At 37.0% G+C, this 17,692-nt stretch overlaps 1 protein-coding gene across 4 annotated transcripts in view; it reads left to right on the top strand.

Moving 5' to 3' along the window:
* Positions 1-17,692, top strand: part of LOC150105260 (uncharacterized) — a 235,239-nt gene that overhangs the window by 82,019 nt on the left and 135,528 nt on the right. The window lies entirely within an intron of this gene.

Genomic DNA, 17,692 nt, shown 5'->3' with positions numbered 1-17,692 from the left:
CTCACTCCATGGAGGGCAGATGTCAATAATAATAATACTAATAAAATTATTATTATTATTCAGACCTCAATGGAGTCAAAAGACTCATCATGGGAGGTCCTTCCTAGGAAACACAAAGTCTAACATACCACTATTTGAACTCATTTGACCATTCTTGCTCTCATCACTCTATCAGGCAATGCATTCCATGGTTCAGCCACCCTCCATGCAAAGAAACCACTCCTACTCCCTTGCTACAGCTTCCTTTTGCAACTTCTAGGGATGGCCCCCTTGTCATCGCTCCTTCCCGGTGTTTCACCAAACAAAAGAACTCTCCATTATCAACCCTGTAACTACATTTAAAAGTCTCAGTCATATCACATCTCCTTCTTCAATCTACTAAACTCTCCGCATTCCCTCAGCCAATCCTCATAACTAACATTGTACAGTCCTTAAACCATTTCTTTTCCTTTCTTTTAGGCTTGCACGGTGATCCGAATGCATTTTTGGAAATTATGGAGACAACTACCGTGTTTGAATAAAAACTTTAGTTTACTATTACTAAAATTTTACAATTCGACGTTTCGACCTTTATGTTAAGGTCATCTTCTGGAGCGTACAAATATACACAGGAAACAAGCTATACCACAATCATACTGGTTCGTTAAAGACACTGACTAACCGCTACCACAATTGTTGGCCTGACCTCTGGTGGGAAAAAAAAAAAAAAAAAAAAAAAATTATACATCAGTGCTGAAGTCCTATTATTTGTGTTGTCTACTATACACATATATTAACATTATATTAACATCATTCCAGCCAGTTGGAGTGGAATGGTTTCTAATAATAGCAGATTGGCTAGAGTCCTGACTTGTGTTGAATCTTTCAAATTAGGTTGGCTGAATGTGTGCCATCCAGATCCTTGGAATTTTCATACCATCTTTGTTGTTGATATTTGGGTGGTTTATCAGGATTTCGCAGGATTCTTTAAATTTTCTTTCGTACCATGTTTTTGTACGGTGTAAGGAGCAGGTGCTTTTCCAGTTGATTTGGTGTAAGGTGTTGAGTGCGTGGTCTGAGAGGCCTGCTTCACCATAATGGTTATATTTAATGTGTCTGATGTGTTCTTTTTTGCGTATAGGGATTGTCCGTCCTGTTTCACCAATGTACGGTAAGTTACAGGTGCAGCGGATGCAATAGACTCCAGGATGTGCTAATGGGAGGAGAGGGTCCTTAGAGGAGCTGAATATAGTTTTAAGTTTAGTGGGTGGTTTAAAGGTGGCATTAAGGTTATAATGTTGTAGGATTCTGTTGATTTTTTCCGATAACCCTTTAATGTATGGGATGGCTATGGTTTTACTGTAGTCTAGATTCGTTTTTGTTGTGGTTTTATAGAGTATTTTATTGACAGTATTTTTGTTATAGCCATTGTTTATGAATGTGTCACTAATGATTTTTAGTTCTTGTTTCAGGGCCTGCTGGTTAGAGCAAATAGTTGTGGCTCTGTTTTTAAGGGTGTTTATGACTCCATATTTTTGTGCTGGGTGGTGATATGAATTCGCATGTATGTATTGGCCCGTGTGTGTAGGTTTTCGGTAGACCGTGAAGGATAGATTGCCTGAAGGAAGACGTGTAACTAGTGTGTCTAGGAACGGGAGCGAATTTTGGTTTTCGATTTCGATGGTAAATTGTATGCGTTCGTGTTGTTTGTTCAGGTGGCTGAGGAATGTGTTTAGCGTTTGTCGACCGTGCGGCCAGATCGCGAACACGTCGTCAACGTATCTGAGCCAGATTGTCGGTCGGAGCGTGGCGGAATCAAGAGCCCTTTGCTCAAAGGTTTCCATGTAGAAGTTCGCGATTGGGGGGGATAATGGTGAGCCCATGGCCGTACCTTCCTTTTGTAGGTAGAATTTGTTTTGCCACACGAAGTAACCGGACTTTAGTACGTGGGCAAAGAGGGCCGTAATGTCGGGCGGAAATTTGTTTTGTAGTAGGAGAATTGTGTCATTGATGGGGACATTAGTGAAAAGGGCAGAAACGTCAAAACTGACTAATAAGTCGTCTTTGTCGAGTGTTATGTTTTTGATTATGTTTATAAAGTGTTGTGTGTTTTTTACGTAGGAGGGGGAATGACCTACCAACTCCTTGAGTGTTGCCGCTAATTTCTTGGCTAGGTGGTAATTGGGACTGTCTATTCCTTCCACTATTGGTCGGAGGGGCACATTTTGTTTGTGTATTTTCGGAACCCCATATATTCTGGGGGGGCGGGCGTAGTGGGGTTTGAGTTTTTTAACTGTGTCTGGTGGCCAAGAAGTGACGGACTTTAATAGTTTTTCTGTTTTGTCCTTTATCCTCTTTGTTGGGTTATAATTCACCATTTTATATGTGTTGTTATCGGCTACTAGTTGGTTCATTTGCAGTATGTATGTTGACCTGTCAAGGACAACAGTGGCACTGCCTTTATCAGCTTTTGTTATTATTATGTTTTGTTTGGCTTTTAACGATTTGATTGCTGCTAATTCTGTTTTAGTCAGGTTATTCTGTATGGTTTTCTTGGTATTTAGGACATTACTGGTTTCTAGTCGTATTTTTCCTATACGCAATCCCTATATGCAAAAAAGAACACATTAGACACATTAAATATAACCATTATGGTGAAGCAGGCCTCTCAGACCACGCACTCAACACCTTACACCAAATCAACTGGAAAAGCACCTGCTCCTTACACCGTACAAAAACATGGTACGAAAGAAAATTTAAAGAATCCTGCGAAATCCTGATAAACCACCCAAATATCAACAACAAAGATGGTATGAAAATTCCAAGGATCTGGATGGCACACATTCAGCCAACCTAATTTGAAAGATTCAACACAAGTCAGGATTCTAGCCAATCTGCTATTATTAGAAACCATTCCACTCCAACTGGCTGGAATGATGTTAATATAATGTTAATATATGTATATAGTAGACAACACAAATAATAGGACTTCAGCGCTGATGCATAATTTTTTTTTTTTTTTTTTTCCCACCAGAGGTCAGGCCAACAATTGTGGTAGCGGTTAGTCAGTGTCTTTAACGAACCAGTATGATTGTGGTATAGCTTGTTTCCTGTGTATATTTGTACGCTCCAGAAGATGACCTTAACATAAAGGTCGAAACGTCGAATTGTAAAATTTTAGTAATAGTAAACTAAAGTTTTTATTCAAACACGGTAGTTGTCTCCATAATTTCCAAAAATGCATTCGGATCACCGTGCAAGCCTAAAAGAAAGGATTCAGATCATCCATGGAAATGATACCCACAAGCGCTGCAATCGCTATGGTAAGCTAAAGATTCGTATTTCTCTTCTGATCAATCGGCTGGCCTTTTTAAAGAGATGCAGAGACAATAACCTCATTCCGATCTGCATCAGGCTAAAAAAAGAAAAAAAAAAAAAAAAAAAAAAAAAAAAAGAAATTTACATCTGCTAAGGCACTTCGTATCTATGACCACACAGAAAAAGCAATGCTTAGGGAACAGATCCAAACAGCCCGCCGAAACCTAGCTACAACACAAAATCTAGTTTCTGAATTACAATTAGAACTATCCAATTATGTCAACCAAGACATTCTACAAACACTTGAAAGAATTACTGACAATTCGGCCAAGCACACCCTGGAAAAGAACAAAGAAAAACTCGAGAAAAAATTCCACTGGTTGAAACAACGGCAAAATATGGCGGCCAATCAGAGGACTTCCTCCCCGAGAAACAACAATGAACAACAAACAAGGGAGACAAGGAGCGACCAACCACCGACAAGCAAGAACCATGTGATCAACTTATCAAGCCACACCCTGAACAACGGCGAACTCACGCTGCTGAATAAAGGACTAAACTACGCAATAGCGCCTAAAAAGGTAAACAAATAAGATTTTATCTACCACATTGAAAGAGGCATCAGATCCCTACCTAACAACATAGCAGACAAAATACGACTAGAAACCAGTAATGTCCTAAATACCAAGAAAACCATACAGAATAACCTGACTAAAACAGAATTAGCAGCAATCAAATCGTTAAAAGCCAAACTAAACATAATAATAACAAAAGCTGATAAAGGCAGTGCCACTGTTGTCCTTGACAGGTCAACATACATACTGCAAATGAACCAACTAGTAGCCGATAACAACACATATAAAATGGTGAATTATAACCCAACAAAGAGGATAAAGGACAAAACAGAAAAACTATTAAAGTCCGTCACTTCTTGGCCACCAGACACAGTTAAAAAACTCAAACCCCACTACGCCCGCTCCCCCAGAATATGTGGGGTTCCGAAAATACACAAACAAAATGTGCCCCTCCGACCAATAGTGGAAGGAATAGACAGTCCCAATTACCACCTAGCCAAGAAATTAGCGGCAACACTCAAGGAGTTGGTAGGTCATTCCCCCTCCTACGTAAAAAACACACAACACTTTATAAACATAATCAAAAACATAACACTCGACAAAGACGACTTATTAGTCAGTTTTGACGTTTCTGCCCTTTTCACTAATGTCCCCATCAATGACACAATTCTCCTACTACAAAACAAATTTCCGCCCGACATTACGGCCCTCTTTGCCCACGTACTAAAGTCCGGTTACTTCGTGTGGCAAAACAAATTCTACCTACAAAAGGAAGGTACGGCCATGGGCTCACCATTATCCCCCCCAATCGCGAACTTCTACATGGAAACCTTTGAGCAAAGGGCTCTTGATTCCGCCACGCTCCGACCGACAATCTGGCTCAGATACGTTGACGACGTGTTCGTGATCTAAAACCAAAATTCGCTCCCGTTCCTAGACACACTAGTTACACGTCTTCCTTCAGGCAATCTATCCTTCACGGTCTACCGAAAACCTACACACACGGGCCAATACATACATGCGAATTCATATCACCACCCAGCACAAAAATATGGAGTCATAAACACCCTTAAAAACAGAGCCACGACTATTTGCTCTAACCAACAGGCCCTGAAACAAGAACTAAAAATCATTAGTGACACATTCATAAACAATGGCTATAACAAAAATACTGTCAATAAAATACTCTATAAAACCACAACAAAAACGAATCTAGACTACAGTAAAACCATAGCCATCCCATACATTAAAGGGTTATCGGAAAAAATCAACAGAATCCTACAACATTATAACCTTAATGCCACCTTTAAACCACCCACTAAACTTAAAACTATATTCAGCTCCTCTAAGGACCCTCTCCTCCCATTAGCACATCCTGGAGTCTATTGCATCCGCTGCACCTGTAACTTACCGTACATTGGTGAAACAGGACGGACAATCCCTATACGCAAAAAAGAACACATTAGACACATTAAATATAACCATTATGGTGAAGCAGGCCTCTCAGACCACGTACTCAACACCTTACACCAAATCAACTGAAAAAGCACTTGCTCCTTACACCGTACAAAAACATGGTACGAAAGAAAATTCAAAGAATCCTGCGAAATCCTGATAAACCACCCAAATATCAACAACAAAGATGGTATGAAAATTCCAAGGATCTGGATGGCACACATTCAGCCAACCTAATTTGAAAGATTCAACACAAGTCAGGACTCTAGCCAATCTGCTATTATTAGAAACCATTCCACTCCAACTGGCTGGAATGATGTTAATATAATGTTAATATATGTATATAGTAGACAACACAAATAATAGGACTTCAGCGCTGATGTATAATTTTTTTTTTTTTTTTTTTTTTTTCCACCAGAGGTCAGGCCAACAATTGTGGTAGCGGTTAGTCAGTGTCTTTAACGAACCAGTATGATTGTGGTATAGCTTGTTTCCTGTGTATATTTGTACGCTCCAGAAGATGACCTTAACATAAAGGTCGAAACGTCGAATTGTAAAATTTTAGTAATAGTAAACTAAAGTTTTTATTCAAACACGGTAGTTGTCTCCATAATTTCCAAAAATGCAGTCCTTAAACCATCTTTGTTATCCGTCTTTGTACTCTTTCCACAGTTAATTTATCCCATTCAAATCTGGGGACCAAATTTGAGAATAGTAGTCTAAGTGTGATTTCATCAGGGTCTTATACAATGGAACGATAACTCTTTTATCTCTGTAGGTCAGCATCCTTCTCAGTATTGTAGTAATCCTCTGGATTACCTTCACCACTTTTGCAATATGTTCCCTGCATTTCAGTTTTCTATTAGTCATCATCCCCAGATCCCTTGTCTCCCCTACATCCTCCAGCACAGCTCCTCAAATCGAGTATGCAGCCTCAAATTGATGTATCCCAAACTTCAAGACTTTACATTTTGCTATAGCATATAAAGAGGAATAGCTGCATTTATTGACTTTGAAAAAGCATTTGACAAAGTTAAAAGAAACATATTATTTAACATATTAAAAGAAAGACAAATACCAAATAATATCCTAAAAGCTATCATAAGTATATATGAAAATAATCAAATACAAATAAGATTAAATCACGAGCTATCATATACAAGAGAGATAAACCAAGGGGTCCGACAGGGATGTCCCCTCTCAGCAACTCTTTTTAATATCTACTTAAATGAAATAATAATAAAATGGAGTAAAAATTTACACCAAGGAATTAAACTTTCACCTACAGTTAACTTAAACTCTCCTCTTTGCAGACGACCAAATAATAATTACAAATTCTGAAGATAACTTACAGAAAGCTATTTTAGATCTAAATGAGATATCCAAAGATTATGGTATGATAATATCAACAGAAAAATCAAAATCTATGGCCTTTAAAGGACAAGATCCAGCAAGTACTAAAATAGTAATAGATAACAAGATCTTAGAACAGGTGAATTCATTTAACTACCTAGGATGTATGATCACATATGAAAACGAAAAAGATATAAACGTAAAAATTGCAAAATATTTAAAAATAACAGGTGTAATTAACTCTATATTTAAACCAAACCTAGTTAAAAAAAAAACCAGGCTAAAAGTATACAATACATTAGCCTTACCGGTCTTAATGTATGGAAGCGAAATCTGGACAATAAAACAAAAAGACAAACAAAGATTAACAACAGCAGAAATGAAGTTTATGAGAAAAACTGCAAAGTATACCCTATTTGATCACAAAAGAAATGAAGAAATTATGAAAGAATTAAACCAAGAACCACTAATAGAAAAAATTAAAAAATATAAACATAAATGGATGGAACACGTTCAAAGAATGAAAACAGAAAGATTACCAAAACAAGCCTTAAAGTACAAGCCATTAGGAAAAAGAAAACTAGGACGTCCTCTTAAACGATTCAACGATGACTTCTAAGGCTGGAACAGGCCATGCTAGGCCTAAATCCTTGATACGTATGATGATGATGAATATTTTGCTGCATTAAACTGATTTCCCCATTCATTTGCCCATCTGTCTATCTTATTCAAATCCTCTTGCAGGGCTGCCATCTGCACTATTACTAATAACCCTTTCCAGCTTCACATCATCTGCAAACAACTGAATATCCCCTTGCAATCCACTGACAATGTCATTGATATAAAGGTTAAACAATATAGGTCCCAGTACCGAGTCCTGTGGGACCCCACTTGTAACCCTCTGCCTCCTTGAAACTGCCTTATCATACACAACTCTCTGATACCTATCGAACAGCCAATCCTGAATCCAGTTGACCAAGCTGACATCCAAACCCATGTGCTGCAACTTAAATATCAACTTATCATGTGGCACCCTATCAAATGTTTTCACTAAATCCAAGAAAATGGCAGTATATGCCTTTTTCTCATCTACTGCTCTTGTAACTTTATTATAAAAGGCTAGCATATTACTAAAGCAATAGCACCCCCCCTCACAAATGTTGACTCTCACAGATAACATTACCCCCCCCCCTCATCTGCCTAATGTTATATATGGTCCCTAACTAATTTCTCCAAGATCTTAACAACTACTGATGATACACAAACTGGCCTTTAATTAGACACTTCCAGTCTGCTACCGCCCTTATGCAATGGCACTATCCTACCTTCCTTCCATTCCATGGGCACCTTTCCTGTAGCCAGACTTTCATTGAAAAGCCAGGTCAAAGGAACTGTCAGTTCCTTAGCACATTCTCTCAAAACTTCTCTCATCCAGTCCCATAGCTTTACTGACACCCAGGTTATTACTCAGTATTTGGAACTCACTCTCCTCTTGCTTCTCTAAACCTCAAACCTGCCCTATCCCTCTAGTATTAAAACTTACTTCTCCAGGATGAACTCCAATAAAGTGTTTATTAAACAACTCCACTATGTCCTCTGCATCAGTCACTCTATTCCCATTTTTATACCACAATGTCATTCTTCCACAATCATTTCTCCTCCTACTGGTCACATCGCTAAAAAATTCCCTAGGATTTTCCTTGGATCTTAGTGCCAATCTCTTCTCATATTCCAGTTTGCCTTCCTTACCATACTAGTCACTAACCCGGACTGAGTCTTATATTCCTCATGCATTTGTTCTCCACCCCCCCTCCTTATATATCTTCTATAACCTCTTTTTCACCTGCAGTTCCTGTTTGATATTGTTTGTCATCCACTTTACACCAAATTGTGTCTGGTTCTTCACTTGTGGAATACAGCTTACTATTGCTGCTAACAAATATTCCTTCACAATTTCCCAAGCACTAATGATATCCCAGCCTTCCAATTCCACACTCCATGGAACTGCCCCAAGTTGATATCTAAGACCATTATAGTCACCCACCTTATAATTCCACATACGTTCTCTTTTCTTTGATACTCCTGCATGTCTAGTCATCTTCCAAGTCATAACCGCATGGTCACTCTCTCCATTGGGGGGGGGGGATGTAATCTCAGTTATTATCAGCTCTTCTGATGCTATGACCAAATCCAAAACTTTTGAACCTCTTTTTCCCTCTATTACATGTTGCCTAAGACATCTGTCCTTCAAGAATTCCAGAAATTCCATTCCCTTATTACTACATGAATTCGTCTTCCTAACTTATACTGCTGTAGTTAAAATCTCCCATAGCAGTCATTCTTCTTGCACTTGCCAAGCTGAACAGCCTAAACATCTCCTGAATTTCACCCTCTGTGCTCCTTGGCTTGTAGCAACATCCCACCAAATATCCTGTCTTGCCCACCTCTACTTCACACCATATACTTTCAAAACCATTCAAGTGGAGTCTTTGGAAGGCAGTGACACTGCCTTCCAAAGCCTCCACTCTTAGTGGGCATAAGTAATCACTTATTATAAGCAGTACTCCACCACTGCGTTTTCCCTTCCTATTACCGAAAAATACTTTACCCTGCTACTTTTATTCCTGTTATTATATCATCTTCCATCAACCATGTCTCATAGATCCCAATAATCTTTATCCAGGCTGATGCTATCAATGCCACCAATTCATCTCCTTTATCCCGAATATTTCTGGTATTAGTATGAAGCATAAAAATGCCACTGCTTCTATATCTCTCATTATCCCGTCCAGACTCCACTGGACTCAGTGTTACTTGATGTCGTCCCCCTTCCCCCAAGCACCCACACCCACAGGAGGCCATCCCTGCTACCATCCAACTTGGGAATTCTAGTTTCCCTGCAATGATACACCGAATCATTCAGAAAACAGCAATCTCTGCAGATGCCTACGTCCTTCTTCATTCAAATGCAAGCGGTCTCTTGTATACATCTCCTTTCTGTCCCAAATGTCCTCCATGCATGCACATATTCCAATCCTCTGTTCTGACACATTCTGGCTATTATGCTATTCATTATTACTGCTCTTCTGCTGAACTCATCATTATCATACCTGGGTAACACACACACACACACACACTATCTTTCCTCTCTGCATTTTCTTTTGTACAACCTTAAGCATGAATCTCAAATCTCTCTCACCACCTGATTTACACTGCCTCTCAAGTCATTCTCGTTAACCCAAAAACAACAACTAAACCTCTAAAAGCAGCACCACTTGTATTACTGAAAAAATATTTAGTAATAATAAAATAATAATAAAATATTTAGTTGGTTATTATTTTTATGGCTATTTTGCCTATTAATTTGCAAAAACCCACGTTTTTCAAATTAATTCTCTCACATTGCCTAAGCCCCCCCCCACTCCCCCTTTCAACACCATAACAGCAGAAGTATGCACACTGCAGAAAGAAAACAGACAACAACATCCAAGAAAAGATATGTGCGAATTTTCTTCTATTATGCTACATATATTTGTCTCTAAAATACATCTGCAGTGCTCTAAGAATTCTTGAGTAAAAAGCCAATGTCATTATAAAAAGGGGCACTCCTAAACAAAAGCAGACAAAATAGCCGTAAAAATAATAGTTTTTAAGAGGAGTAATATGAGAGCTTTCCCAGAAATAATACCTATACTTAGTTAGTATTTTTGAATTACTAAAAGGTGTAAATGTGCAAACCATTATTAATGAGCCATGTGAGATTGGCAGATATAAGGAAGAGAAAGAACAAGCATAAATAGAAATAAATACCTTCATCGCTAACAAACAAATTATTAATAATATGCATTTATGATGTCGTGTTTGTGTCTTATAAATTTTAATGAGCCATGTGAGATTGGCAGATATAAGGAAGAGAAAGAACAGTATAAATAGAAATAAATACCTTCGTTGCTAGCAAACAAATGATTAATAATATGCATTTATGATGTCATGTGTTTGTGTCCTATAAATTGCTGGGTGGAGCAAATAACATGATCCTATAAACTCTAAAATATGTATATTTGTGATGTATGATGAGGGAGAAAGATTTGTTTGCAAAATATAAACAACTAACCATTAATAAACAGTGTCTGTAGGTGTTTGGTAGCTCAGTAAGTAATGGTAGGGGGAATTATCCAGTGATATAATAATGTTGTTCAAGTGATTGATCATGGTGTGGCCAGATTACTTGTGTGTTGATGGAACAGCAAATCATTTTGTACAATTTGTTGTGCATGTTATTCTTATTTATTTCTGTTTTATTTATATTTTGTTTAGTTTTCTAAGAATTTTCTTTTATTCACTAATCAGTATACACATTTTACATAGTAATTTATACATAATTTCTAATCATCATTGGAATTAAATTATTCACCCTTTCACAAATCCTGTGGGATTCATTACATATTTTTCTTGTTCAGCAGCTTTTCTGTTTTATCAGTAATAGATATTTTGCATGTTTTATTTTACTCTTTTGTGGGAGATCAATGGATGCAGTCCATTTCTTATAATATGTACACATACCCTCCCATGTACATTATGCTGTATGCATACATACAAGCAAAACAGATTTATTGTAGCACACATGTGTTTACATTTGTCCTAACATCCTCTTTTAATTTTTTCATTGCAGAAAATATGTAACAGCTGTTTATAATGCAATCATTGTTTGTAATTATAGTATTGCATCAAGTGCACAATGGAAAATTCTGGGAAATGCCATCAGTGACCACAGACCCATAATAACAACACTAAACTTCAAGATTGAACAAGAACAGCAAAACAAAAGGACGTGGAACTTCAGAAAAGCCGACTGGACAAGGTTTACTCAAACCTTGGAGAGCCTCTGTCAAGATGAACCTGTCTCTGGAAACCTTGACAGCAAATTACAAATCCTTACTTCACACATCAGTAAAGCTGCCAAAGCAACAATACCAAGAGGCCAGCAGAAAAATACCTGGATACCATACTGGAAAGATCACAATATTGATTCAATGATTACAGAAAGAGACAATATCAATGAACAATTCAGAATTATTAAAACTGATGATTACAGAAAGAAATTAATGGACATAACACACAAAATAGAGCAGGAAATTTGGAAGTGCAAACAAGAGAAATGGGCGGAACTTTGCAGTAACCTGGATCCAAGAAAAGACAGCCAACACTGGAACATTATTAGAATCCTAGACAATATCAAAAAAGAGAACCGACAGAAAACAAACTTCATCATAAATGATGGGAAACAAGCTATTACAGATCAAGAAATTGCAAACACATTGGCAAAAACCTATTCAAACAACTCCAAACTTCAGTGTAACAGAGAGGACAAGCCCCTCAATAAACTCACAAGTAAAATGCTAAAACAAGCAAGAACATACCAAACTAATGACATCTTCTCCGAAGAATTTACACTAAGTGAACTAAATTCATCAATCGAGAAAACTGCACCTAATAAATCCCCTGGTAATGATCTTATCTTTGGTCATATGGTCAAACACCTTGGCAAAAATGCCAAAGAACAACTCCTGGACATTCTCAATACCTCTTGGCGAACAGGCAAACTTCCAAAAGAATGGAAAAAATCAGTTATTGTACCCATCCTGAAACCTGACAAAAATGCTGCAGAATGTCAAAGTTATAGACCTATCGCATTAACTAGCATACTTTGTAAAATTACTGAAAGAATCATACACTCCAGGCTTATGCACTGGCTGACAAAAAATAAGAAAATCAACTACTACCAAACTGCCAATAGAACTCGTCATTCGACAACAGATCAATTATTCCATTTCTGCCAAACAATAATAGACTCATTTCAGGAAAAACCAACAAAAAAGACAACTGCCATATTCCTTGATATGACTGCCGTTTTCGATCGTGTTTGGATCAAAAAATTGATACAAACAATACATGATATTGGAATTAGAGGAAACGCTTTAATCTGGATTGCTGATTTCATCAGAGGAAGAAAGATCAAAGTCAGAATCAATGCAGCAATATCAAAAGAGCAGAGAACCTGGGCTGGTGTTCCCCAGGGCTCAGTACTCAGTCCCTTACTATTCCTTCTATATGTCAATAATATTCATCCCTACCTTACAGAAGACACAAAAGTAACTTGCTATGCAGATGATATAGCCATCTGGCACACTAGTGCTAAAATCACAGAATCAGAGGAAATTCTAAACAAATCCATGAGAGGATTAGAAAAATGGTCAGACGAACTTAAACTCAAAATCAACCCAGACAAAACAAAAGTAAGTACATTTAGTACAGACAGGAAAAACAGACATTCCTACAATCCCAAAGTCATGATCAATAACAAGCTAATTGAAAAAGTCACAAATCCAAAATACCTTGGTATTACGCTTGATCAGGAATTACGTTTTGCACAACACATCTCTAACACTTCCAACAGAGCTCTAAAAAAATTAAATATACTGAAAAGGCTTTGTGGAACAAATTGGGGCGCAAAGCCAAAAATCCTCAAAACTACTTACACTACACTAATAAGGCCAATAATGGAATATGCAGCACCTATCTGGTCACCTTCGGCCTCATCGGTAAAGAAAAAACTAGACAAAATACAAACAAGCAAAAGCATCCAAGATTATCATTGGTGCAGTCTCATCCACTAACAACATCAGAGCCCAACAGGAATGTGGGCTTGACCTGCTGGAGGACAGACGAAAATTTGCCACCATAAAATTCATAAATAATATCAGAAGCTACCAAAGTGATCATATCTCCCTAAAAACTTATGAACATTGGAACCAAAATTGCAGACTTCACAGATCATCAACTTTACAATATGATGACACTATCAGGAAAGAAATAGGTCTTGATCAGCTAAATGTTCACATAAACAAAGAACCTCTATTTTCCAGTCCTTTACCTTCAAATACCTCCATAAATCTAATCCTTACCAAACTCTGTGCAAAAAAAGAACCAAAAGAAATGCTTAAAGAAAAAGGCCTAAATACCATCAACCTTCTTTCATCCTCCAAACAGGTTATTTGTAATACCAATGGATCATCAGACACCAATATGATTAATGGAGGCGCTGGTGTTCTCCTTCTACTCCCGAAAGGTGAAAAACTTTCAATAAAAGTTGGATCTGGGAGAATCGCTTCCAATTTTACCAGCGAACTCTACGCAATAAATAAAGCACTAGAAGCCTACTTAAATCTATCATCATCTCAACAATCTGAAGGAATTATAATTTACAGTGACTCAAGATCAGCTATAGAGGCAATCAAAAATGGCAATACCAAGCTCACACAAGACATCCATAAACTCTTAAATCAACTAAAGTGTTTAGGTAAAAGTTGCATTTTACAATGGATTCCTGCTCATGTAGGCATTGATCACAATGAAGCAGCTGATAAATTAGCAAAAGAGGCCAGAGAACTCAACCAAGAAACTCATATGATAACTCTTGCTGATGCCAATGCACTAGCAAAAGCTAAACTAATTCCATTGAAATCAGTGATACAACATCAAATTCCCGAGATCAATGCTGACAGAAGGACCTCTACCATGATAGCAAGACTACGAACAGGACATTATAGAGGAATGAAGATCAATACAGATGATACGAGAACATATAGAAACTGCAACAACTGCCCCAATACTGAACCGACACCCACTCATATCTTTACCTGTCCAGCAATTACAGCAGCCTTGCAAGAAATAGATCCTAATCCTGAACAACAGCTCTATACAAACAAAATCACAGACATAGCCAAAGCAGTACAAGGAGCACACGGAAACATCTAAGACTCTTCAAAGGACAAGACAACAACAACAACATTGTTTGTAGAAAGCAAATGATTTACGTCAACCAAATTTTCTAAAGCAAATAAAGATATATATAAAACTTTTAATCATTTTGAATCACATTTGAGATTTTCTATATCATTAAGACAGTTCACAAACACTAATTTCAGAAATAAAATTCTACCAAAAAAGTTGCAACTAACATATTGTATAAACTTTGTGAAAATTTGCTTGCCTGTCACTTAAGCAGCATACATATGGTAAAGCTCATTCCTGTTTGTTTATGCTGGTCAGTGTCTACATATGGACACTGACCAGCATAAACATGTTAAGCAATTAAACTGATTATTAACACATCACTCCTGTTGATAGAATACTACAAATGGATATAGATAAATTTATGTTTGTACTAATTTCTGAGCTCTGTGTAGGCATGTCATTGCAGAAGATTAAACTTACTTCTTGCTGGCTTTTGATTATTACTTGTCTTGCTATTTTCACTCTAGAGCAGACATGGCACAATACACGATATAGTTTCATATACAGTGTAAAAGAATGGGAATTGACATGGTTGTAGGCTTTGTTTCTGACATGCTGTTTGTAACTCATTTAATTTATACAAGGTATAAGTCATCACACTTGTACCTATATCTATATTCCATGTATATTATAGGTCTGTATTTTAGTTTGAATGACTGAAGCAGAGATTAGAATTTGATAGATATTTTTTTCTGGATACTTGATCCAGAAAACTTCACAGAGGTTTTTTTTTTTTCCTCGATGATGCTAATGTTTTGAGGGTTGTATTTTGATATCCATTGTTTATGAAAGCATTGGTTATAGGTTGCAATTTTTTCTTGTTTAGATGCATGGTATTTTTTTTAATACTATGGTGTCTCTAAATAGTGATGACCTTCACTGCATTGAGCCCTCTTGTCTAATGTGGATTTGTTCTTTAGTTAGAAAGACCTCAGTTTGAATCCAGTCTATGATGTGAAGAAACTATATAGTAACTTTTCAAGTAAAAATGAGTTAGTCCTTCCTGTACAGATGTGAAGGGTTTTCCTCTGAGAAACTGATTTTTCATCTCATAAAACATGCAAACTGGACAGAGAATATGTGCAATTAACAAAATTATATGAACGTGATATACTGGCTGTATGCATAAACTCATTTGCTTTGGCAGTAATTGTAATAAAATCAAATCTGACATGAATGTGATGCCTGATTCTAGTGGAATGCCTATATATGTCACTGATGTGCTATAGGTTTCTCAGCCTTGTTGGGGGGGGGGATAATATATTAAGTGTTTTATTCAAGAAAACTACAAACAGTAAACTGGACTTCAGTAATTTTCACTAATGCACACACATGAATAGATATCTACATTCTATATCTTCCCATGATGGGAAGATGAAGCATTTAGATATCCTGAGCAGTACATCCACAGATAAAGATAGGCAAAAATATAGATAGAGAAAGATAGAGCTCACTGCTGAACAAATCTTTCAACATGGAATTGGAACAATGGATCTTTCAGAAACAATGGCTATCAACATAAAACCAAGAATTTACTGTCATTGGTAACCTCCCTGTGAAGAATGTTTCTTTCTACCTTATGATGGATTGACTTATGCATCATATTTGACCTATTCCTCGAAGTCCATTCTCTTCCTCAGTCAGCCAAGCCAAAACATGGAACTATTGAAATATACCAGTGGATACAAAAAAAATCTAGTGAACAGAAGAACATGTCAGAAACATATCCTGCAACCACGTGAATGACAGAGCCCTTTTATACCATACCATATCTTCACTTTCAAGGCATCTGATGATAGAAAAACAAAATGTGATGCAGTGGGAAAGATCTGAAATGCTATATCATGGCTCTGGGAGTGTGGAGAGAAAAACTGTCAAATCTGCAGGCTCCTCTTCTGAGAAATGAAATCAAATTTAATCTCATTGATCTCCCATATGTCAGTTGATTTCATCAACCCAAAGTGCAAAACCCTGTAATACAATGCTGTGCACAGGTGAGCGCAGAGACAGAATTTGCTGTTTTAAGGATACTTGTGACATAAGACTGAATGATATATGCACATAAACACAAGAAAGATATTTAATTAACCAAATATTTCGGTCTGGAAATAGCAGACCATCCTCAGTGGTATTACAAGAACAGTTTTAAAAAATACAAGCTAGAATACTAACAATAGATCGTTAAAAATAGAACATGCCGTGTGATGTTATATCACTAAGTATGAAAAGGAATATTTTAAAGTAGAGACATGATTGGAAAAATAAAAAAAATAAAAAAATGAGTAATCTTGATTAGACTTTCCCAGTTGATATAGATATACAGTCATTATGATTCAGGTTGGGACGATGGAGCAAGGCCTCCACGCTTTCCTTGAACAAACGTTCAAACCTGTAACGGGATCTATGCAAGAGGCAAGTCCTGGACCAAAAGATGCTGTGGTCAGTTTCAATCCCATGTTGAGCCAATCCAGACTTTTCAGGTTTGTTGTGAAGAATGGAGGATTGATGTTCTTGGATTCTTTTTTGGTCCAGGACTCGCCTCTTGCATAGATTCCGTTATAGGTTTGAACGTTTGTTCAAGGAAAGCGTGGAGGCCTTGCTCCATCGTTCCAACCTGAATCGTAATGAATGTATATCTAGATCAAAAATCTGGGAAAGTCTAATCAAGATTACTCATAAATTTTTTTTTTTTTTCCAATCATGTCTCTACTTCAAAATATTCCGTTTCATACTTAGTGATATAACATCACATGGCGTGTTCTATTTTTAACGATCTATTGTTAGTATTCTAGCTTGTATTTTTTAAAACTGTTCTTGTAATACCACTGAGGATGGTCTGCTATTTCCAGACTGAAATATTTGGTTAATTAAATATCTTTCTTGTGTTTACGTGCATATATCATGCAGAGACAGAAGTATGGATAACAGTCATCGTACATCACCTAATACAAATGTAATTAAAATTCCATTTCTAGTATTCCAGCAACAAAAGTGTGGTAATCATATTAGCAGCTTTATGTATTTCCACCTGAATCACTGTTTATAAATTACTTGGTAAAGAACCATGAAACTGGATGGGAACATTGTTATACCAAATAAATTGTTTAACATTTTACTGGTTTTCAGAAATCATTGCCATTATAAACTCTCTCTCT

This window comes from Typopeltis vanoorti, chromosome 6 (assembly GCF_054136105.1).
Source record: "Typopeltis vanoorti isolate ZY-2024b chromosome 6, IOZ_Tvanoo_1.0, whole genome shotgun sequence".
Classification (NCBI taxonomy): Eukaryota; Metazoa; Arthropoda; class Arachnida; order Uropygi; family Thelyphonidae; genus Typopeltis; species Typopeltis vanoorti.
This window is presented reverse-complemented; position numbering and strand designations above follow the sequence as displayed.